This window comes from Mesoplodon bidens, assembly GCF_964165515.1.
Source record: "Mesoplodon bidens genome assembly, chromosome: 9".
Taxonomy (NCBI): domain Eukaryota; kingdom Metazoa; phylum Chordata; class Mammalia; order Artiodactyla; family Ziphiidae; genus Mesoplodon; species Mesoplodon bidens.
Genome location: NC_138166.1, coordinates 61683535 through 61707172, shown reverse-complemented (window position 1 = coordinate 61707172; position 23638 = coordinate 61683535).

Genomic DNA, 23638 nt, shown 5'->3' with positions numbered 1-23638 from the left:
TAATTTTACATTCAAAAATTAACAAATGTAATTTACTACATTACCAGGATAAAGAAGAAAATATGTGTTATCATCTCATTAGATACAGAAATAGCATTTAACAAAATTCAACATCCATTCCTGGGGCTTCCCTGGTGGCGCAGTGTTTGAGAGTCCGCCTGCCGATGCAGGGGACACGGGTTCGTGCCCCGGGCCGGGAGGATCCCACGTGCCGCAGAGCGGCTGGTCCCGTGAGCCATGGCCGCTGAGCCTGCGCGTCCGGAGCCTGTGCTCCGCAACGGGAGAGGCCACAACAGTGAGAGGCCTGCGTACTGCAAAAAAAAAAAAAAAAAAAGAAATTCTTTCCCACAAAAAAGGCCATAAGGATATTTTCTAATATTAGAAAATATATTTTCTAATATGCTAGGGTTGAATGCAGGCAATATAATCTAGGTATTTTAATGGAGAGGAGTTCAAAAGAGGGAGTTCTAACAAAATCTGGAGGCAGTATCAAGATGAAATCTATGATCTAGGGTGAAAAAGCCATAATCACAAAGCTGCCATGGCCACCAAATCAAGCACGTCTTGTCTGCTCTGAAGCTGGTGACTGCAGGCTGGAACAGAGCCCAGCTACTGCTACCATCGCAACTGCCCATCACGTCAGGTGGGCAGGATGCTTGCTGCATTTTCCATGGTCTTGCTTGAAGCAGAAAACAGCCTAAAGCAGCAGGTGGGTGGCCTTGGCCTCATTGCCATCTTCTAAATCTCATGTGAGCACACCTATTTGCTGAAACCTAATTTGTATCCTGGGCCTTAGCTACTGGGAGTTTGAGAAATGTCTTTTTTTTTTTTTTTTTTTTTAAGATTTCTGCAGTGTAGGAATACCCATCAGAAGAAAGTAGAAATGGATTCTGAGCATCGGTCGACTGCATCTCACACCTCCTCTAAAACTTTCCCAGCTCTGCCTTCCCATTTAAGTCCTTAATTCATCTGGTTTTATGCTGTCAGGAAGGAATCTTATTTTATTTTACTTTTTCCACACGGATAACTGATTGTCCAAGTACTATTTCTTGAAAAGGTTGTTGTTCCTCCACTGATATGAGATGCTGTTTCCATCATAAGTGCAGTTTCTGCATGCTTATGGGTTTGTTTTGGGGTTCTTTATTCTGTTTTTTTGGTCAGTTTTTCCATCTCTGTAACACCACATTGTATTGATTAATATATCTTTATATTTTTCTTGATATCTAACAATATTCCCCTGATCTTGATCTTCTGCAGAAGTGTTTTAGATCTTCTTTGGGTTTTTGCTTTTTTTTTCATTCTAACATTTTATTATGTAAATTTCCAAACATAAAAAGTTGAAAGCATTTTACAGGGAATAAACATATAACTACAACCCAGGTTTTATCATTAACATGTTACTATACTTGCTTAGTGTATAGCTATCCATCTACTCATCCCTCTAACTTTTATTTTTGATGTATTTCAAAGTATGTTGTAGACAATAACAGCCAAAACTGATGAATGATGGAAAAAAAATCTAAACAGTGATTGCTTCTGTGTAGGCTGGGGCAGGGCTGACTGGGAAAGAACATGAGGGAACTTCTGAAATGATTGTGATATTCATTATCTTGATATTATCTTGAAAAATGTCTTGAGTTGCACAGGTGTACCCATTTGTCAAAAGTTGTTGAATGGTATATTTAAGATTGGTACATTTCATGATATGTTTAAAGGAAAAAGACTGTGAACACAGCTCTTGTGAATGAGATGCATACTCCTCCAACAATTAGTTGTGGATTTTCTTCTAACTGCCCACAGTGATGTTCACTCCCTGCCCTTCTGGCACATCAGACTCTTACCTTTTAAAGCTCTGTGAGGCACTTCATAAGCTGAGAGTGTAATTAAAACTTCAGAGCCTAATATTATTATTTAATCAAAACCAAAACTACTGGTGGGAATGTACTGATGGGCAATGAATGGATTTTTAAAATAAGTGATGTTGAGGCAACCACGTATCAGTTTGAAGAAAAAGAAAACTAGTCTCCTGCCACCCACCTTATACCAACATAAATTCCAAATACATTAAATGTTTAAAAAGTACAAACATTAGAAGAAAATGCTGGTGAATATTTTATAATATTTGAATGTGAAAAATCTTTCCAAGCTAACTAAAGCAGAGGCTATGAAAATTAAGGTTTATATAAAATTTAAAAACTGATGGAACATAAAAACATTAAAAACTCAGAATCAATTTGCAACATTTATGTCAAAGATTGAATCTCCTTACCCTATAAAGAGTTCTTACATATCAAAGAGAAAGAGATATTTTCCCCTCCCCAAAGACTGAATATACAAACAAACAACATACATTAGAAATAAAAAAAGAACTCTGACCCACAGTCTCTGCAGCGATCAACACCAAATGGCTGTAAGTTGATAATTACTGTCAGCTTTCCTAATTTTTACCCCCGTTCCAACTCAGGACCAACCAGAGAAAGTTAACTATTCTCCCCCAAACCAATCATATGAACTAGCTCCCTTCCAGTTAGTTCATTTCCAGCTTCCCCATGGCAACAACTTGCAATCACGGCATTCTCGAAGCCTTCCATTCATTTCACTATAAAGCTTTCCTACTCCCCTGCTTGCCCTAAAGTCGGCCAAACACAAGCACTGCTAGCTGACTCCACTGTTACAGCAAGCTCTGAAATGAATAGTCTCTGCTTGTTCTCAGTTGAGTGCTGTTCACTTACTTTCGCACTCCCAAACATGTGCAAAGAATATGAATAGGCAATTAAAAACCAAAAAAGAAAAAAAAAAAGAATAAAAGAAAAAAGTCAGAAGTATATGTAAATATGTTTGATCTCACTAATATTCAGATAAATGCAAACCAAATTCATTTATCAGATTGGTAGAGTTAAATGAATGATAATGATTTGTGAAGAGTATGGAATAAGGGTCATTGTTGGTGAGTTTACCTTTATGTTGAAACGGGGATAGTTTGGCAATATGTATCTAAAGCTTTAAAAAAGTTCATATTTTGACCCTGAAATCCCACTTTTATTAATTTAATCTACCAAAACTGTCTGACCTGTGTACAAAGATATCTTTTCATTGTTAATAAAAAGGAAACATGAGAAGCTATCGATGTATCAACATGGGGAATTAGCAGTATTGGAAAACAATTATAACAGGCTGTGATGCAGCCATGAAACAATGTTCATGTTTGCAATTGTGTAATTTTTTGAAAGATCATACAATGTATTTCCCTTCTTGGTAAAGTATACCTCCTGCCCCCTTGCCAAGCAGTTTTTTTGACATGAACACCTGGTCCTGAGTCTGAGGCTTCTGGCCCCAGGAGAGGGGAGGACCGATAAAGCTTAGAACATAGAAGTCATAGCTCAGCTTTGAGCATTTTAAAGTCCCTATCAAGAGAAAAAAACATAAAAACAGGGCTTTAGGAAAGAAAAATAATAATTTTCTAGAAAATTCCAAAATTTTTCACAAATCAAGGATCAATCCTCAGACCATGAAAAAATGGAGGTTATGATAAACGGAACATTCTTATCACACAAGCACGAAAGTCCTTGTGGAGTCAGGGGTAGGAGAAGCTAAGAAAGAGATAAAAGTGGGGAGGGCTTCCCTGGTGGCACAGTGGTTGAGAGTCTGCCTGCTGATGCAGGGGACACGGGTTCGTGCCCCGGTCTGGGAAGACCCCACATGCCGCGGAGCGGCTAGGCCCGTGAGCCATGGCCACTGAGCCTGCGCGTCCGGAGCCTGTGCTCCGCAGCGGGAGAGGCCACAACAGTGAGAGGCCCGCGTACCGCAAAAAAAAAGGGGGGGGGCAATATTTTAGTTTTAGTGTGGGTTTTGTGCCCTACTTCTATGTGCTGCTAGATGCCTGTTAGATCTCTGGGATTCCCTGACAGAGGTATGGGAATCCCAGAGCAAAGGGGAGTTATAGCATGCTTCCCATCCGAGCTTCTGGTTGAGCATCTCTGTGTCTGTCCCACGGCTATATGGGGTGGGCATAATAGAAATGCCAGCATGGTGGACTTAGGTGGAGAGAGGGTCTGAGACAGGGTCCCATGATTCCCCACAGCCTGGGCACGATGTTGAGGAGTGCTAGATATTCCAGTGGGCCCCAGTCTGGCGACGAGGGTGGTGGTGTGGAGTGGGGAATGCACAGCAGATAGCTGACTGTTGAGAGCCAGTGGACCTGTGAGGCTATCACCATGGCACAAGGCAATGAATGACCAGTGAGGTGCAATGAGATTTTGTAACAGAGGTAGTTGGATAGTCTCATAGAAGTTTATAGACAGGGCTTGAGCCTGAACTTCTAAAGTTACCTGTGAGTCTACTTTAAAGCATAACTTGACTTTTCTAGAATCTAAGCTGTAATGGGACAACAGTTACCAGTTAGAGAGATCAGGAGCAAAACAAATATCACAGGGAGATATGCAGGATCATAAAGGAGAGAACATGGAAGAAAATTGCACTGAAGCAGGGGCAGGTTTAGAATTGATAAACCGCCTCTGAAATGATCGTTACAATCACCAGTGCATGGGTATGGCTCAATTTTATGGAGAAGTGGGCATGTGGTATATGAATGTTTGGAGCTGGCTGAAAGACAAGGTGTCAAATCACTCAGACTTTCAAGGTTGATTGGCTCCTGACATAGAAATATCTGGGTCAAGTGAAAGAGATACCTTGGGACCTGTCACGGGATGGGAGGAGGGCTGGAGGAGTCCCAGATGAGAGTTACACATTCCAAGGCTGAGCACAGTTCTCTGCTGAGCAAACCTCTTCTGTGAGAAAAACTGATGCGTTTGAAAGGATGGGGGCTGGAGAAAAGAAAGGGCGTTTTTAGGCTTTTATGCTTTTATTTTTAAATTATATTTGCTAATCAAAACGTCTGTAGGCTGCAATTTAGCCCTGAGGAAAGTGCCCATTGAAAATTGTGTTGAATAGCAGACCTCAAATCTCATTATGTGAGTAATGGTCTAACAAAGCCTGCCTATTCTTTACCACCCACTTGAGCTTGCATGAGGGAAACAACCCCTAAGGCAAGAAGAGGAATCTAATGCAAACGCTGTTTTTCTACAGATGCCTTATTGTTCCTTTGCCAAATATAGCACTGAAGACTAGTTTGTTTGTGATGTAGGAAAATCATTTGGCTGCTGTGAGCTAGAAAATTGGTGTGGAAAGAGTTGTCATGGACAAATTAAGTGGCCTATGTTTTACTTTGACAGTGCTATTTGGAGTGAAAAGCAGGTTTCCATACTAAATTGGGATAATGCCTTCTTTATAAGGATTAATTATATAAGAGTTTAAATTTTTCATTATTAATAGATTGCTCTCTTGTGAGCAGTGACCGTATAGCTTGTTTGAGGTACTAAAGGTTAACAGTGGGTCAAATATTCTGGATAGTAGTCTTTTTCTGGGGCAAGTCATGAAAATTGTTCTGCTAAATATAAAGTGACCTTGCTGTTTATGATAAAGAGAAAAGAAAGGAAGGGAAGGGAAGGGAAGGAAAGGAATCTGACATTTCTGAGTGTTGCTCAAACTGCAATGATAGGTCCTGGCAGGTCTGCCTGCTTCCTTTCACTCCCCCTGAGTCAATAACCCACAAGATAGCCAGACTAATCTTCTTAGTATGTTTTGCATCCTGTCACTATCCTACTTCAAACCCTTTGATGGCTTTTCATTACATTCAAAACAAACTTCAGAAAGATCCTACCATGGCTTGAGACCCTTCTGACCTGGTCCCTGCTTCTCCCTCCTTGACTGGCTCCAGCCTTACTTTCTCTCTGTCCCCTAAACAGCGCAAATTCATTCCCAGCCGAGGTGGTGTACTTGGTGTTGCCTCCCTGGAAACACTGCCTCAGGTGTTCATGATTACTTTGTTTTTATTTATTTATTTTGCTTTGCTACCTTTTTAACACTTCATTGAGTTATAATTTACATGCAGTTAAAGTGAACAGTTTAATGGTTGTTAGTATATTTACAGAATTGTGCAACCATCACCATAATTTCAGAATATTTCTGTCACCCCAAAAGAAATTTCGTTCCCCTTGGCAGTCACTTTCATTCCCCTCCCCTGCCACCTCATTTTCCAGCTCTAGACAACCACTAATCTACGTTCTGTCTCTATAGATTTGACAATTCTGGACATTTTATATATACAACATCATATTGTAAAATATATGGTCCCTTGTGACTGGCTTCTTTCACTTCGTGTGATGTTTTTGAGGTTTATCCTTTTGCAGCATGTAAGCATGTATCAGTACTTCATTCTCATATTGTTTTATTTATTGATTACATAAATGCACTTATTTGAAATTTCATTGTTTCTGCATATTTGTTTACTAGTCCACTGTCTATTCTGAAGGGCACATACTCCCACTCAAGAAGCCCTTTCATTTGATGTATATAGATAAACATACTCAGCAATCCCAGGGGGGTGAGTAGGTGGAGAAGTGAAAATCTGACAAATTATCTCTGTGGAGGACTCAGGTATATGTGAGCAAGCTTAGATGAGAATCCTTCCCCACTCCTCCACTATTGTATCTAGGGAAAGAACCTGAAGGTTAGGGAAAAAAAAAAAACACTTGGATAGGGAGCCCCTTGTTTGTAGTTGTTAGGACCTTCTTTGTCATGCTGGGGGGTGGGGGTTGCTCACCCAACCCAGGTGAGGGTCATTTGACTCTTTGGTAGAAAGTACATAGAAAGTATGCTTGTTGGACTTATATCCATTAGGGCCATGGGATTTAACAACTCTCTACAGTTAGATGTAAGTTTATCAGAATCTGATAAAACACAAATTATTTTATATCCAATAACAAATCAAATAATATTTATCCAGTAGAGGGACTTCCCTGGTGGTCCAGTGGTTAAGACTTTGCCTTCCAATGCAGCGGGTGGAGGTTCAATCCCTGGTCGGGGAGCTAAGATCCCACATGCCTCGGGGCCAAAAAACCAAAACATAAAGCAGGAGCAATATGGTAAGAAATTCAATAAACACTTTAAAAATGGTCCACATCAAAAAAAAATTTATCCAGTAGAGAAAATAACCCCCCAAAATATGATTTATTGCTCTGTAAGACATTACCCGTCTTTTACTTAAAGTAGAAATTTTATCAGGTATTTATTTGTCTTACACTCATTATATAAACAAACCTTTCTCGTGTTACTATTTATTGTTTTTTGGGTTTTTTTGGCCGCACCGGGTGGCATGTGGGATCTTAGTTCCCTGACCAGGGATCAAACCCACACCCCCTGCAGTGGAAGCACAGATTCTTAACCACTGGACCACCAGGGCAATCCTCGTATTATCCTTTAAATAAACTGTCATCTTCCTAGTTCCCTCCTTAATGAGTTCAACAAAACTTCAACAAATTTTCATTTTGTATTTGAATGTAATGTCTTTTTTCTATAATCTTTTGGAAAATGACACACTTCACACAATTAACTTAAGACTGTAGTTTGTATGGATACGTTTGATTGCACTAAGAGAAAATCAAGTTTGGCATACAGACCTGATTTTGTTCTTTGGAAGGACACTAACTGCTTTTTAAAGTACGGTTATTAGGGTATAATTTACATACAGTAAATTCACCATTGTATGGTGTGCAATTCTATAAATTTTGACAAATACATTGTCATATTCCATCACTACAAGTCAAGATAATAGAACATTTCCATCACCCCAAAATTCCCCACTTAGCCCTTTTGGTAGTCAATGCCCAGCTTTCAATCTAGCCCCTGATAACCACTGGTCAGTTTTCTCTCCCTATAGTTTTGCCTTTTCTATAATGTTATATGACTGGAGTCATAAGAGTATATAACTTTTTCAGTCTGGCTTCTTTCAGAAGCATAATGTGTTAGAGATTCACTCATGTTTCTTTTTATTGCTGAGTGATATTCCATTGTATATATTTATAGTAATTTGCTTTTCCATTTACCAACCGATAGACATTTGGTTTTTCTTTCTAGTTTTGAGAGATTATTAATAAAGCTGCTATAAACATTAATGTGTAGGCTTTTGTTTGTATATTTGTTTTCATTTCTCTTGGGTAAATACCTAAAAGTAGTAATTTCTGGGTTGTATCATAAGTGTATGTTTAATGTTCAAAAAACTGCTACACTGTTTTCAAAGTGGCTGTACTAGTTTGCATTCCCATCAGGAATGCATGAGATTTTCAGTCACTCTGCATCCTTTCCAGTACTTGGTAGAGTCAGTTTATTATTATTAACACCATTCTAATAGGTGTGCTATAGTATGTCATGTGGTTTTAATTTTTTCATTGCAGTTTGAATTTGTCTTTCTCAGTACTCTTTTTTTTCATGTGCTTATTTGCATCCATATGTTATTTCACTGAGGTCTGTTTAAATATTACATCTTTTGGAAAAATTAGGCTGTTTGTTGTCTTATTATTGAGTGATGACAGTGCTTTATATATTCTGGATGCCAGTTCTTTATCAGATATGTGTTTTCTAAGTATTTTCTCCCAGTCTATGGCATGTCTTTTCATTTTCTTTCTTTTTCTTCTTATTCCTCTTCTTTTTATTTGTTTATTTTAAAATTTTATTCTGGTTGGATGCTAGTATTATTCTCTTTTTTAAAAAATAATCTTTGTTTTTTAGAAACATTTTAGCTTTATAGAAAAATTGTGAAGATAGTACAGAAAGTTCCTATATGCCAGAACCCAGTTTCCCGTATTATTAACAGCTTACGTTAGCATGGTATATTTCTTAAAGTTAATGAACCAATGATTATTAACATGATTATTAACTGAAGTCCAGACTTTATTCACATTTCCTTAATGTCTACCTGATGTTCCTTTTCTGTTCCAGCATCCCATCCAGTATACCATGTTTATGCAGTCATCATATTTCCATAGGCTCCTTTTGGCTGTGATAGTTTCTGAGACTTTGTTTTGATATTCTTGACAGTTTTGAGAAACATTGATCATACATTTTGTAGAATCTCCTTAAACTGGCATTTTTCTGATGTTTTCTTCATGATTAGATTGGGGTTATAGGTAGAAGGAAGACCATAGAAGTAAACTGTCATTTCCATCACATCATTTAAGGCTATACAATACCACCTTGCCTTATCACTGTTGAAGTTGATCTTGATCACTTGGCTGGGGCAGAGTGTATCTGGTTTTTCCACTGTAGAGTTATGTATTTTCCCTCCTTTCTGTACTGTGCTATTTGGAAAGATTTTATTGTGCACAGTCCATACGTGAGCATGGGGGAATTACAGTCCACCTCTTTGAGGATGGAGTATCTACAGACATTATTTGAAACTCTTCTGCATGGGAGATTTGTCTCTTCTCCCCATGTACTTACATTTTAATCATCCACTTATATCAATGAGGACTCATGGAAATTTAGTTCATACCTTGAATAATAATCCAAGATGACTTTATTTTGTTGCTTAAATCGTTCCATCGTTTGCCATTGAGAGCTCTTACACTTGGCTCCTGTGTCCCTTTGACATAACCCCTACTGGATTGTTTTTGAACACTTACTTCCTTTCTGGCATTACAAGTTAAGCCAGGCTAAGCTTGTATATTTCCTGCCCCAGTCCTAGAATCAGCCATTTTCCCAAGCAGTCCTATTTTCTTTTATTGGAGGGTGATGTTAGAAACTAAGGTCTAAGTGCTAGGTGTGATTGTTGCTACTGCAGTGTCCTTACTTCTAAGTCTGTTCAGCTGATAGGGCAAGAAAATATGTGTATTTTCATGTACATTTGTAAGGTATATTAATTGGTAGTTTTTCTCTTGGAATATCTTTTTAAAATTTTGATATCAGGTTATAAAGTCAATACATAAACATTAATAGCCTTCAATATATATAAACAAAAATAATTTTTCTCCCAAGCTCTGTCACAGGGAGACATTCCTGTCTCTCCTTGGGGTGAGGTGGGAGGTTCTCTCTCCTCAAATTTCAAGTTACTTGGTTGCCCTGTGATCTCAGCTGTATGATAGATTTACAAAAATTATGATTTTTATCTAGCTTTCCTCATTGTTCATTAAGAGTGATCCAACTTTATACAGTCTAAGAAGAAACGGATCTCTCAAAAGTTAATCTATAATGTAGTTAGTTATTTTTGAATTCAGACATTTCATAGGAAAATGAGTCACAAGCCAGGGAATAAATTCCTCCACATCCCATTCTCTACTGCATCCACAAGACTAGAGCAGAGGTCTGCAGGATTTGGGGGAACACCAGGGTACAGGTCAAGACTGAATAATGCAGACTTGGAGGGGAGAGAGGATCCTTAGGTGATATCAACATCTGTAAGTAAGATATGTGATTTCTTGAAAAAAGGTATTGCAAATTCTCATGAAGAAGGTTTGAATGAGGCTCTGCATGAGAAAAAATCAAAGCCTGCAGGCAGGTGGGCAAGGATACCACCTGGAAGGCATCCAATGAAGGAACCTTCTAAGAAGTGCCTAACTTGTGAGGTGCTTCTCCTTTGGACTAGAAGAAAAGTCAAATTCAGCATACATGCTATAATTATTTTCCTACAAATATAATTCTCTATAGATTACTTATACTAGTAGTTCTCAACCCTGTGTACCTATTAAAATGACTTGAAGCACTTTTATAAAATGCCAGTGCCCAGCCCCATCCTATACCAATTATATAAAAATTTTTGTGGGGACTTCCCTGGCAGTCCAGTGGTTAAGACTCTGCACTTCCACTGTAGGGAATGAGTGTTCGATCCCTGGTCAGGGAACTAAGATCCCACATGCTGAATGGTGTGGCCAAAACAAAAAAATTCTGTGTTTTTTCCTAGGCAATGGCAACTTTTTGAAAATTCTTAGGTTATTTTAATAGGCTCCAGATTTGAGAATCACTGACCTAGATGATTTACTATAGTCTGAAAATCTCATACAGGCATGGGATTCAAAAGTAAAGGAAACCTGTCCATATGAAATCCTGATTCAAAGGAGGCCCTTGGGAGGAAGTAGCTTTACAATAAGGTAATGAATTCCATGTGCTGGTGAAGCAAGCAGGGGCTTGGGGTGGAGGAGAAATCTTTGAGGGGGATTATATAATTTGGATCCAGGTTTGTGATTCTCCAACCAAGAGGCAACTCCTCTAATTTAAAAGGAGAAGTAACCCTGAAGTAAGAGGAAGAACACTGTTACTTGGGTTGCATTAAAGACTTGCCCTGTTGTCCTAATATTTTTTTCTCAATTTCCCCGCTGTCTGGTACAAATGGTGATCCCAGGTCCAGAAACGTTGCTGTTAATAGGGAAGTTTTGAAAAGTATAAATAAATAACATAGACAGTTTGTTAGCTATATGTTTTTTCCTCCCCAAACCAAAAATTCCTTGACGGATTAGACTGTGTCTCATCTTTGTTTATCCAATGTTTATTAGTGTTGATATATTGATTAGTTAATTAGCTAATTAACTTTCTTGTCTATTCACTCATCAACTTCTTTTATGAACTGATATCATGCCAGGCAGTGTTTTAGGCCTGGAGATAGGATATGGAAAGGTGACAGACAAGTCTCTTCCTTATGAAGCTTACTTTCTAATAAGGGAGATAGCCACTAAACAAATAAAGTAATAAAAATCCAGGTAATAAATGCCATGAAGAAAACAAAGAGGATAAGTGGATAGAGAATATACAGAGATGTGTGTAGGAAGAAGTTCTATTTTAGATAGGGTTGTCATGGGAAACCTTTCTGTAGAGTTTGCATTTGAACAGAGATTTAAATGAGAAGGTACCAGCCATATGAATATCTGGGGAAAGTGGACTAGCAAATGCAAAGAGGGAACAGCAAGGGAAATGCCCTTGAAGTGAGAATGACCTTAATGTGTTCAGGAATTAGCAAAAAGATCCATGAAGTTGGATCATAGTGAGAGAGGCAGAGAGTGGTATGAAATGAGGTCAGAAAGGTATGCAGGGCTGGGTCATGTAGAGCTTTGTAGAGATTGGTAAGGAGTTAGGGATTTAATTATAAATATACTGAAAGCCATTGGAGATTCTTATGCAGAGAAGCAATCCATCTGATTTATGTTTTTAAAAGACGACTCTGGTTATTGGGTGGTAAGTGGATAACTTCAAGAAGGAATTAGATATTATTATGATGTTCCATTATGGGAATAAATGTCTTGGTTAGGTGAGGTAAATTGAGTGTTCCAAGACCCAGAATGGAAAAATATTCCATTCAACTGTATCTCTTGGATACCATCATGATCTAAAAGGACTCAATTAGTCTCTTTGAAAGGAAAAGTTCCTTTGAGAGACAATTCCTGTTGGATGATGTCCCATGTTATTGGCAAGAGTTTATAAAACATCTTTCCTTCAAACCATCTCAGACATGGTAATCCAGGAGGATTCAGGTACTGCATCTTAATTGATGTCATCATAAACTGTTGCATCTGGTTGCTGCAGAGGCAGACACATGAGTCTGTATTCCATACCTATGGTAACTGGAGCATCATTTTCTATTATGTTCTATTTTGTTCTGACAGACAAATGATTAATTAGCATAATCAGCATCTCTCCTTGAAAAGGGCCATGGATCAGCGTGTTCCCCTCCATCATGTAATTGAATCAGGGCCCACACACCTGTTTCCACTTCCTTTAAACAAACACCTGTCCAATAACCAACACAAAGCAATATTAAATCTCAACCTGCCTTGTGCATAAGTACATCTTTCAACTTGACCTAATCAATGCTGAAAGCTAGGAAAACATGGGTCTCAGAGAAGACCGCTGCCTGATCATCACATGTAATCAGAGTATCTGCAGCTCTGGCCCCACTCATGATTACTTTGCAGAGTGATTCTGGAATCAGACCAGTCTAGGATCATACCTGGTTTTCCAGTTGCGTGACACTGAGCGATTCAGTTAACCCCTGTTACGTCTCTATTTCCTCATCTTTAAAACGGGGTTAATGACATTTATCACAAATGTTTGTCATTTTTCTATATGTAAGTGATTGCAAGTAAAAGGCTTAGCACAGTATTTAGCACATAGCAAGCAAGTGTTAGCATTTTTTACTATAATAAGATAATATTAAAAACAATCAGGTTGAAAATTTTCAGTTCTGGTTAAGATAGGGTAAATGCATGCCACCTTCTCTTTTCCACTGATTACAACTAAAAGTCCTGGACAGAATATATGAAGCAACTATCTGAGGACTCTGAAAAGTATACAACAGCAAGTTAACTGAGGAGGAGAAAAAAGCCACAAAGAGCAACACCTATGAAGATGAGTTCCTGCTTCTTCTCTCCTCCCATACTTCCAGGCATAGATTCAAGGACTGCTTGAATCTTGAGACTGTACAACAGGTGCTAACAGAAAAAGTTGCATGAAAAGTCCTCTCTCTTGGGCCAGAGGGCTGGGAATGGGGCCCCTGGGAAAGAAAGATTTTTTACCTCTCTAAGCCCTACTTCCGTAATGAGGTGGCATTCCCATGGCAGTGGGAATTGCAGCAGAAGTGGAGGTGGCATCATGGGTAGCAGCTATAGCAGCAGGGTTTCTGCAGGCTCCTTTCTCTTGCTACTTTGCCCTGAGGTAGATCCAGTTTCAGGAAGTTCATTATAGTACATGGATGCTAAAACCATGGTTTTCTAGGCAGAGCAATGAAAAGGAGTCCATAGGGGTCAGAGAATGTGGGGGGGGATTCATAAGGAGGAGGTAGCAGGAGAAAGGGATCCTTTAAATCTGTGTATAACGTTTGGGCTCATCATGAGTTGTGCATGTATAGAACTTGATCATAAGCAACATAGCAGAGTCTTTGAGAACTGAACTACAAGGTAGACCACCACCCTGGTCTCAGACTGAACCTGGATGGTGCATGCACAGGTAGGCCGGGTAGTACAGAAAGGCTATGAAAACTGAATTCACAATAGAGCTACAGCCTGCAGGTGGGTCAGGACTGTGGTCTGAACCTAACTAGGTTAATTGCCTACTAAAGAAAACAAACAAAAAAATAACACTCCTCAGAAATTTTTTAACAGATCCTATATTCTCATAGCATAATATTAAAATGTCCAGGATACAGTCCAAAATTATTTGACATACAAAGCACCAGGAAAATGTTAACAGTCTTCAAGGGAAAAAGTAATCAACAAATGCAAACTCCAAAATGATCCAGATGTAGGAATTATCAAATATTTCAAAACACCTCTTATAGTGAATATTCATGCAGTAAGGGTGAACATTCTCAAAATGAACAAAAAGAAATAGAAGGTATGCCAAAGAACCAAGTGGAAACTTTTGAACTGATAGATACAATAACAGAACTAGAAAGTCCACTGGAGCACCTCAAAAGCAGAATAGAGATGAGAAAAAAAGGAACCAATGAGCTTGAAGTTCGATCAATAAAAATTATCCAATCTGGAAAACACAGAAGAAAAAAAAATGTTTGATAAAAAATGAACGGATCCTCAAAGAACTGTGGTACAATATCATAAGTTCTTATATATTGTGATTACAGTCCTGGAAGGAGAGGAGAAATAAATTGGTGCAGAAACATATGTGAAGAAATAATGGCTAAAAAATTTCCTAATTTGGTAAAGGCCATATATTTGCAGATGCAAGTTCAGCAAACTTCAAATAGAATAAGCTCAAAGAAAACCTGCTCTTACTCATCATAATCAAAGGGCAAAAAACCAAACCAAAACAAGAAATCTTAAAAAGACCATGGAAAAACAATACATTAAAAAGGGATCAGTGACCCAAATGATGGCAGATTTCTCATCAGAAACCATGGAGGCAAAACAAAAACAATAACAAAACACCAGTGGAATAACATTTTTTAGGTGCTGAAAGAAAAATACTGTCAATACAGATTTTCATGCCCAGTGCAAACAGCACTCAGTAATTTAGGTCTGAGATCAGGTCTGGTACTTAAAATAATTTTTTTTTCACCAAATGTTCCTACTATGTTTTAGATATAGTGCTCAGTACAAGTGATTCCAGAAAGATCAAGACTCAGCTACGCCATCAAGAAACTTACTCTGAAGTCCAAGATAAGGTGGAAATGTGAGCAGTTAAGTGCCATGTAAACACTGGAGTTAAGGATGAAGTCCAGATAAGGTACTCTGGTGACACAAAGGAGGAGGTAGTTGTTTCTATTCAGGTAAAAAGAAGGAACCAGGCATAGTTTCAAGAGGAGATTATGTTTGACTTGAATATTCAAAGGTATATCCCAATGGGTAGAGAAATTAGTGCAGTACAGTAGGTACTCTGTAACAGGGAGAAACATGAATACACCCTGCAGTGGTTTGTTGGTATATTTGGGCAACTTTAAGTTTTTTAGTTATTATAGCACATGTACCTCTGAACACTTATTTTTCACTTTCACCAAATTTCCAATTTCCAGTTCCTACAGCACATTGATTGAGGGCTGGATCCAATTCTTCTTGCACACAGAGCAATCTGATTATACTGGGGAATTAATGCTCCAGGGGCAGCTTTCAACCAATGACTGATGGGAGTTGATGAATAAATACCCCAGCTCCCATACCCCTTGGACAGGATAACTCTGAAGCACTGGGGTCTCAGATTTCCCCAGTGGAATTAAGTCCTGTTTGCCCACTCTTGTTAACTTGCTTGACAATGCATACATTATTGATTTTCTTCCATTCCCTCTCCTACTTCCCCACTTGCCTGAGTAGTGTTTTTAGGGATAACTTCTCAAACAAACTATTTGAACTTGTATCCTTGTTTCAGGATCTAACTCTGAGATAACTCAAACTAAAATAGTTTCACAGATTAGGTTTCCAAAGAAGCAGATTCTGAAATGGAGATTTCGAATTTATTAAGAGGTACTCTTGTAATTAACATCTGTGAGATAAGGAAGCAGGATTGGACAGAGGGAGGAGTTGGGCTGTAGTTAACAATGAAAGTCTCAAGTAACCCCATGGAGAGCTCTGAAGCTGGAGTGACTCGAGATTTGTCCCAAGTTGAGGTGAGGGGGCTTGGCTGACATTCCTTCATATCAACCAGTCATCAGATGCACGTTTAACCTTAATTACCTCCTGTAACATCCTATCTCCAAATACAGTCACACTGCAGGTTAGGGCTTCAAGATATGAATTTTGAGGGATACAATTCATCTTATAATGTGTGTCTTTATGAAGAGAGTGTTATATGATGTAGTGGACTATGCCTTTACATAGACATATGTATAAGGATGCCTCACCTTGAGCATAAGTGAAGAGAAATCCCTAAACCTTGTTTTATACAAAGCAAGGCAGTGCTCCTTAATTTATTTCAATAAGCATTTATAGAGAAGTGACTATGAGCAAGACACTGTTATCAGATGTGAAAGATACAAAAGTGAATAAGGTTACGTTAGAAGTTCTTACTGTAATTTTAAATGACTTGACTATTTTACAAAAGGACACACAAAATCTTCTTGCAAACTAAAGCTTTTCAGAAAGCAGACCACTCAACCAGAAGAAAGGGAACCTATTACCTTTCTAAATTTCAAAGAGCATCCCTATTTAAATAAAGAGTTTTCAGGGGAAGCAAATGTATGATTCATTGCTCTACAGTTATTCAGATTAAGTGAATAGTAGAGAGTTGTTTTCTGAAACAAAATACCGGAGCATACACATAAAGTGACCAAGTGCCAGACAAATATCCTACTCTACCACTTGTATACCCAGCTCTGGAGCCTCCACTCTGGACTGAAGAAGCAGCAGAGGGGTTGGTGGAGGTTGAGGCTGTAGAGAACAGATAAGTGGTAAGACTGGGCAGAAATGAGAGTTGAACAGGGCAGGGAACCTCCCCCTGTAACGCATCAATGTTATGCACTCATTAAAGCAATGGGGAGTTTGCAAGATTCAACAGTTTTCAACAGTTCAAGAAACCTGTGTCAGTGGATAATAAAAAATAAAAGTAAATTTCATTTTATTCATAGGAATTGCTAACAGAGCAATGCAGTTGACAAATGCCTACCCATTTCCATAGAAGCATACAGATGGTCCAAAGCAGAAACATGTAACTTGTTTTGAATGGGTAGATACTTGGCTTTTGGGAAAGAAAATGCTGGACACCTATTATATTCCTTAAGTCCTAGAAATTATATTCTTATAAAATATCTCAAAATATTTATTTTAAAAAAGAAAAATATAGATGTTCTATAACTCTGGTACACTGTCATTAGCAAATAAGCAATTATTGAATGATAATGGGAATGAAGAAAATGTAGGTACATTTAGGAAGTAGGTGCATTTCTTTCACTTCCATTTTCCTGGTGAGTGAATTCAGAGAAGGACTGGCTCTGACTGTTGGAGTGGATTACCAACTTTGGATAGCACTGAACTCTTGAAGTACCCAAATGGGAAAAGTCTTCAATTTGATTCTAATGATTAGAAATCATTCGTGACATGGAAGTCTCTTTCTTTACATAATTGGGTTGACTCAGAGAGGGGGCATTTCATACTAAACTTCTGGTCTACTAATGTTTGAAAATTAGACTATTAGAACCTGAGTCTTAGGTTAGAGAAAGGTGCTACCAATATTTTGGCTTCTGTTCACATTCTCTCATTTTCAAGAAAGACAGTTTGACATCATTTCAAATAATCTACAGTCCCTACAAATTATGGCTGTTCTTTGTTGTTCAAATTAAAATTTGAAATTAGATATATAACCCACCATCTCACAATAAAACATTTTGAAACTTTTCTTCTCAAAAAAACTTTTATCCTTTAATCTCTGCACAAATGTCCTATTTTATGACCTCTGTTATACCACAGAAATTATTTCTCAACAAGAAGAAACAGTTATATTAGACCAGATTTTCAAGTCATTAGAACATACTCTGATTTTATTTTTTCTACTTTAGCAAAGTTATTTTCTTTTGAAGAAAAGATGATTCTGGACCTGCAGACAAAAATGCATATATAAGGGAATATCTGTTAAACAAAAGCTAATGGGATTTTGTGGAAATGTTTTCCTGTGGACTGAAAGATGGATATCCTTATATAAATCTACATAGTCTATGCATATGCTGTGGTTCAGAGCAACCTTCAAGGTTTTATCCTTTTGTCTCCATCGTGAAACCTGGGTCTTCACTCATGCATAACGAAACCAAGGAAAATATATAACCCGAGTTTCCAAGTATTGTTTCTCAACTCAGTTTTCTCTATTCATACCTTGGGCTTTGAATATTGAAATGAAATCTGGATGGAATAAAATTAGTACAGGAAGGGACCCCTGTCCTTTGAGGTAAAAGAGGTTAAATTGTTCCCTTGCCAACTTCTAAATTTGAAAATGATCAGGTGGTGTGATTTTTATCTTTTTCTTCTTTTTCATTGAAATGGAATGACTCTAACATCGAGCTGGGTTTCACAATGAAAAGGTTTTCTATGTTATTAACTTTGTACAAATATTTATTGCGATGATCTCTGATTTCAGATATGTAGTCTGGATTTTCCTGAATAAAGTCAACTTGGATAGGTTAACTTTGAAAAAAAAGAGAATGCAGGATCTTGGAACTTGAAGATAGAACAGTGAGATTCCCCAGAAAATCATTCAGGGACTGCAAAGGAACCCTTGCCATTATTCTCAGGCAATGGGACAAGCAGTAGTAAGCTAAGAGTTGCTAGGATGGTAGGTTCCTGAGGAGTCTTTGCGGAAGAACTCATCTCTTTACATGAAAGCAACTCAGAACCTGCCTTTGACTGCAAGAGTCATTTGTCATTAACATAATACCATGCTTTTCAAACTTTTATATAGAATGGGAATTTTTTAAAGGAAAATCTCTGCCAAAGCTAAATAGATAATGCAGACAGAAGCAGGGTTACTTTGGTTGATTTGGACCTATCAGTGGGCTCCACATAAGCCCCAAGGCTTGGCAGAGCCATAATAATGAACCACTGGCAAAACATGGAATCAGAGAGTCAACTCAATCCCTTACTAGTTGTTGGAACTTAGACAATTTATAGTCTTTTTGAGCATGTGTGTGCACATGCATGCGTGCGTGTGTTTGTATTAATTTTTGCCTCTCAGGATTGTTGTGAAGATAAGTGATAATACACATAAAGTGCTTAGCCCAGTACCTTGCATGTAAGTAGATATTCAAAAATTGCCACTACTCTTATCATCATCATCATCATCATCATAATGAGTCGTACTCTGTATGGAATCATACAGGAACCATGTTCCAGGCTTGCTCTAAAGGGCTATATATGCATTAACCCTTGTAATGTACAGATGATGACACTGAGGCTTAGGAAGTTTAAGTAGTTTATCCAACGCAGATAGTGGAGTTGGATTTAAGCTTCTGGATTTAACTCTAGAGCTTGAGTCCTTAACCCCACTGTACAGTTGCTTCTCATTAATAATACAGCACAGGACTCAGTGTGTACCTGTGAAGATCATTCACTCCATCTTAGCTTCCTCCTATTCAAATGGGGAATACTTCCCTTAGCACTGAGAGGCTCAAATGAGGGAAAGTCTGTCGTGTCACATGCAAAAGACTTCTATTTTTATATGGCAACTTATATGGTCAGTTCCTTTTATGCAGTTTGATTATATGAAATAACAACCACCAAATCTTCATTTGCATCTGTTTTGTGTGGAAGCCACTCAGGTCACAAACAGGCCTGAACTTTATCAACACTCCAAACTCCAAAATGGAACTTATTTAATTTTAAGCTAGGTTCTCAGAAAAAAAAGTTTGCCATGTCTAATGAACAGTTTTGCTGTGGGCTGCTTTTGAGAATAAGAGATTGTCATATAAGTACTTGGCATGGGGCATTGTGTATCACACAGAAATAAAAAGATAGATACTGAGTGAGACGTGGAAGCAAGTCTTCCAGCTGAAACTATCTTGTGGAGAGTAGAAAATGCTGGACGGGAATTCTGGAGAGAGCTGGGAACTGGGCTTCTAGAGTGAGTGTGTATATTGAGAAAGATGGTGTGGAGAGAGAAAAAGAAGAGAATTGAGGACAGAAGAGGGATGTCCACACTCCAAGGAAGTATAGTTAACAGAGGAAACTGCAGGGTGGTCTGAAGGGTAGGAGGGCTCCCATGAAGCCAAAGGGCTTCCGAAAAGCAAGGAGGATGAAGAACGGAAATAGGCTATGAGATGGGTTCTAGTAATGGGTAGCTTCCAAAGAAATAGCTTCTTAGCTTGCTTGCTGGAAAGTAACCACCACTGGCCCATCTTACATAAATTATGCACTTCCCTCAAGGAGTTACTTTCCATGAAGTTTTTCTGACTGTTCCATTCTTCGTGCATTCCCCCCTCCTGAGAATTCCTGTAGCACTTAGAGACCGCCAGTGCACTCAGCCCTGGTGTACACCACCCTGCATTTCACTGGCGAAGGGGGGTGGAGGGCTCACAAGCCTCCCCAGTGGGATGGAAGCAACTTGACAGCTTTGCTTCTCCCTTCAGGGATTACACCACCTGCCTTCTAACGGGACCTCCTGCACAGCTGTAAGTCCCCAGTGGTACCTTCTCCACAAGGCAGTTAGTGTGACTTTTAAATGTAAAGCAGATCACAGGACAACCGTGCTTAAAACCTACAATGGCTTTCCATCACACTTGGGAAAAACTCAGGCTCTCGGACTCTAGCCTACAGTTAATCCGAAGCCCCACCTCTCAGACTTCAACTCCCTCCACTCCCCTATCACTCACCCACTCAGCAATGCCGGCTGTTTCTGTCTCAGAGCCTTTAAACTTCCCATTCCTTCTGCTTTATTTTTATTTTTTTTTAGAGAAGGGCTCTTTTTAAAAATAATTAATTAATTAATTAATTTTTGGCTGTGTTGGGTCTTCGTTGCTGTGCACAGGCTTTCTTTAGTTTCAGTGAGCAGGGGATGCTCTTCGTTGCGGTGCGCAGGCTTCTCGTTGTCGTGGCTTCTCTTGTTGTGGAGCACGGGCTCTAGGCATGCAGGCTTCAGTAGTTGTGGCACGTGGGCTCAGTCGTTGTGGCTTGCGGGCTCTAGAGTGCAGGCTCAGTAGTTGTGGCACATCGGCTTAGTTGCTCCGCGGCACGTGGGATCTTCCCAGGCCAGGGCTCGAACCCGTGTCCCTTGCATTGGCAGGCGGGTTCTTAACCACTACACCACCAGGGAAGCCCCCTTCTGCTTTAAATGTTCTTTCCCCAGAATTTCATATGGCTTCCTCTTCCTCACCATTCGTGTCTCGCCCAAATAGCTTCCCTTTCGCAAGGCCAACCACTCTGATGAATGTGGTAAGCTTCTCACCCCACATCACTCTCTATAGTATTATCACACGGTCTTCGCCATGGTGAGGAACTGACGTGATCTTATGTACTTGTTTGTTGGTGCGGTGGTTGTTTCTCACTCTTCGTCCAAGGCTTTGTTGAGTAGGAGTTCTGTCTCGTTCACAGCTCCGTCTCCAGCACAAGAGGAGCTGCTGACACCTAGTGGGTGCTTCTTCACGAAGTCTGGCTTGCCGACCAACTCAAGGCTTTTGGACAGTCTGCTGCCTCTCAGGCTTGGATCTTCCTTCCTCCTTCTGTTGTCACTCCTTCAACCAGGCCCTTCTGATACCCTGATCTAAATCAGCCTCCCTGTTATTCTCTCTTTCATAAAACCCTGTTATTTCCTTCAAAGCCCTTTCACAGTTTTCAAATTCATACCTATTTATGTGTTTACATTCTGTCTCCCCCAACAGACTGTAAGTTTCAGCAGGGCAAAGACTGTACACAATATATACCTTGAGGGATATATATTATATACATCTTGGCCACTGCACCCTATGCCTGGCACATAGTAGGTGCTCACTTATTCTGTATCGAATGAGTATTAAAATATTCCTCCCAGGTTTAACCATAGAGTAGAATATTAAAAAAAATAGCTAGGGAAGGATTGATACATACTTCCTCCTTAGGGAAAATTTAGATATTCTTTTTTTTTTTTTTTTTTTGTGGTACGCGGGCCTCTCACTGTTGTGGCCTCTCCCGTTGCAGAGCACAGGCTCCGGACGTGCAGGCTCAGCGGCCATGGCTCACGGGCCCAGCCGCTCCGCGGCATGTGGGATCTTCCCGTACCGGGGCACGAACCCGTGTTCCCTGCATTGGCAGGTGGACTCTCAACCACTGCGCCACCAGGGAAGCCCTGACCCTTCACTTTTGAATTGGCTCATATTACTTTTTAAAATTTGTATGATTTTCTTTTTCTTTAAATCTAAATAATAAACATTATAGATGGATCTTCTAATATACAAAACTCTTATTTCATATACAACTCGTTTTCTTTTCTGGAAAGATTTTATTTCAAATTAACAAATTATTGTGAAGAAATCACTTATTTATAAGAAATTAATCATGTCAGCAAACCATAATCATAGATAACCCACGAGAGCACACCCTCTCTGTGACTTTCTTCTGAAGTTTTAAACACAGTTTTGGTTTTTTATACTTTATTATTTTAAACAATATATAAAACCAAATATGGTTTAATTTCTATTTCCTTATAAAATTTATCTTAAAAATGTAAATTAGAAAAATAATATTTTTTCAGGATATGTTAGATCAATAATCTGGTTTTCATCATGGAAACTGGAGTACCTAATTGTAGGATTTAATATTTTTCCTCTTATAGCCTCTTAAAATGTCACCTTCTCCAGCTGTCTTTCATCCGTAACATTTTCCTGCCTGAACTATATGGTCAAGTAAATGTTTATTCCCTTAGAGCTGAGTTTTTCAACTTTGACATTGTTGACATTTTAGGTCAGATAATCCTTTGTTGTGAGGGATGTCCTATGTATTGTAGGATGTTTAGCACCATCCCTGACCTTCACCCACTACATGCCAGTAGCACCTTCCCCAGTTATGACAACCGAACATGTCTTCCAAACATTGCCAAATGTCGCCATGGGTGGGGTAAAATTATCCCCAATTGAAAACCACTGCATTTCCAATCTCTCAACTAACATCAGTGATGATCATGACTCCTACTATTCTCCAGGATTTGAACCTCGGTCTTTTTACTCCAAAGGACCCAAGCTATACATTAGCTTTTGTTCTTTTCTCTCACTGAAACTTAGCATAATATTATACCTAGAATTGATCTCAATACCTTCTTTTACTAGTTCAACCCTTATTTTATCTTTCATGTAATCACTTTCTATATTTATATTACATTTGTATAGATTTCTATATCTTGAAGGGCCATGTAGTAATTTGCCTTATCTTTCAAGTAGTCACTTTCTCATGTTACTGTTACACTTACATAGATTTAGATATTTTAAAGTTGGACACATCTTTGGAGTGGATTGTCCAAGAATTTGGTGTCAGCTAAGCTTGAATGTGACTCTGGACTTAGGAGTTGTGGGAAGTTGGAAAATTAAACTCTCAGTTCTTGCTTCCTCATCTGTAAAAGAGGGAGGACTTGGCACATTTATGGCATGGAGGAAAATGGGGGTTATTTGACACAGCATAAATAAAGTGCTTGGTATAGCACTCAGTAAATATTTGTGGAATTAACAGAATGGGAAGGTAACACAGAAGGCACCAAATAGTAGGCACCCAGGAAATTATAGCTGCCCTTCATTCTCCTTTGAACAGCTACAGTCCTACGTTATATGTGCTACCTTGTTTTCCCACCCTGTCTATACACGTAGTTTCATGTTTGATACTCCTAAGTTTTTAAATCAGTGGCTAGCCTTGATAGCCTAGATTATTTCTGA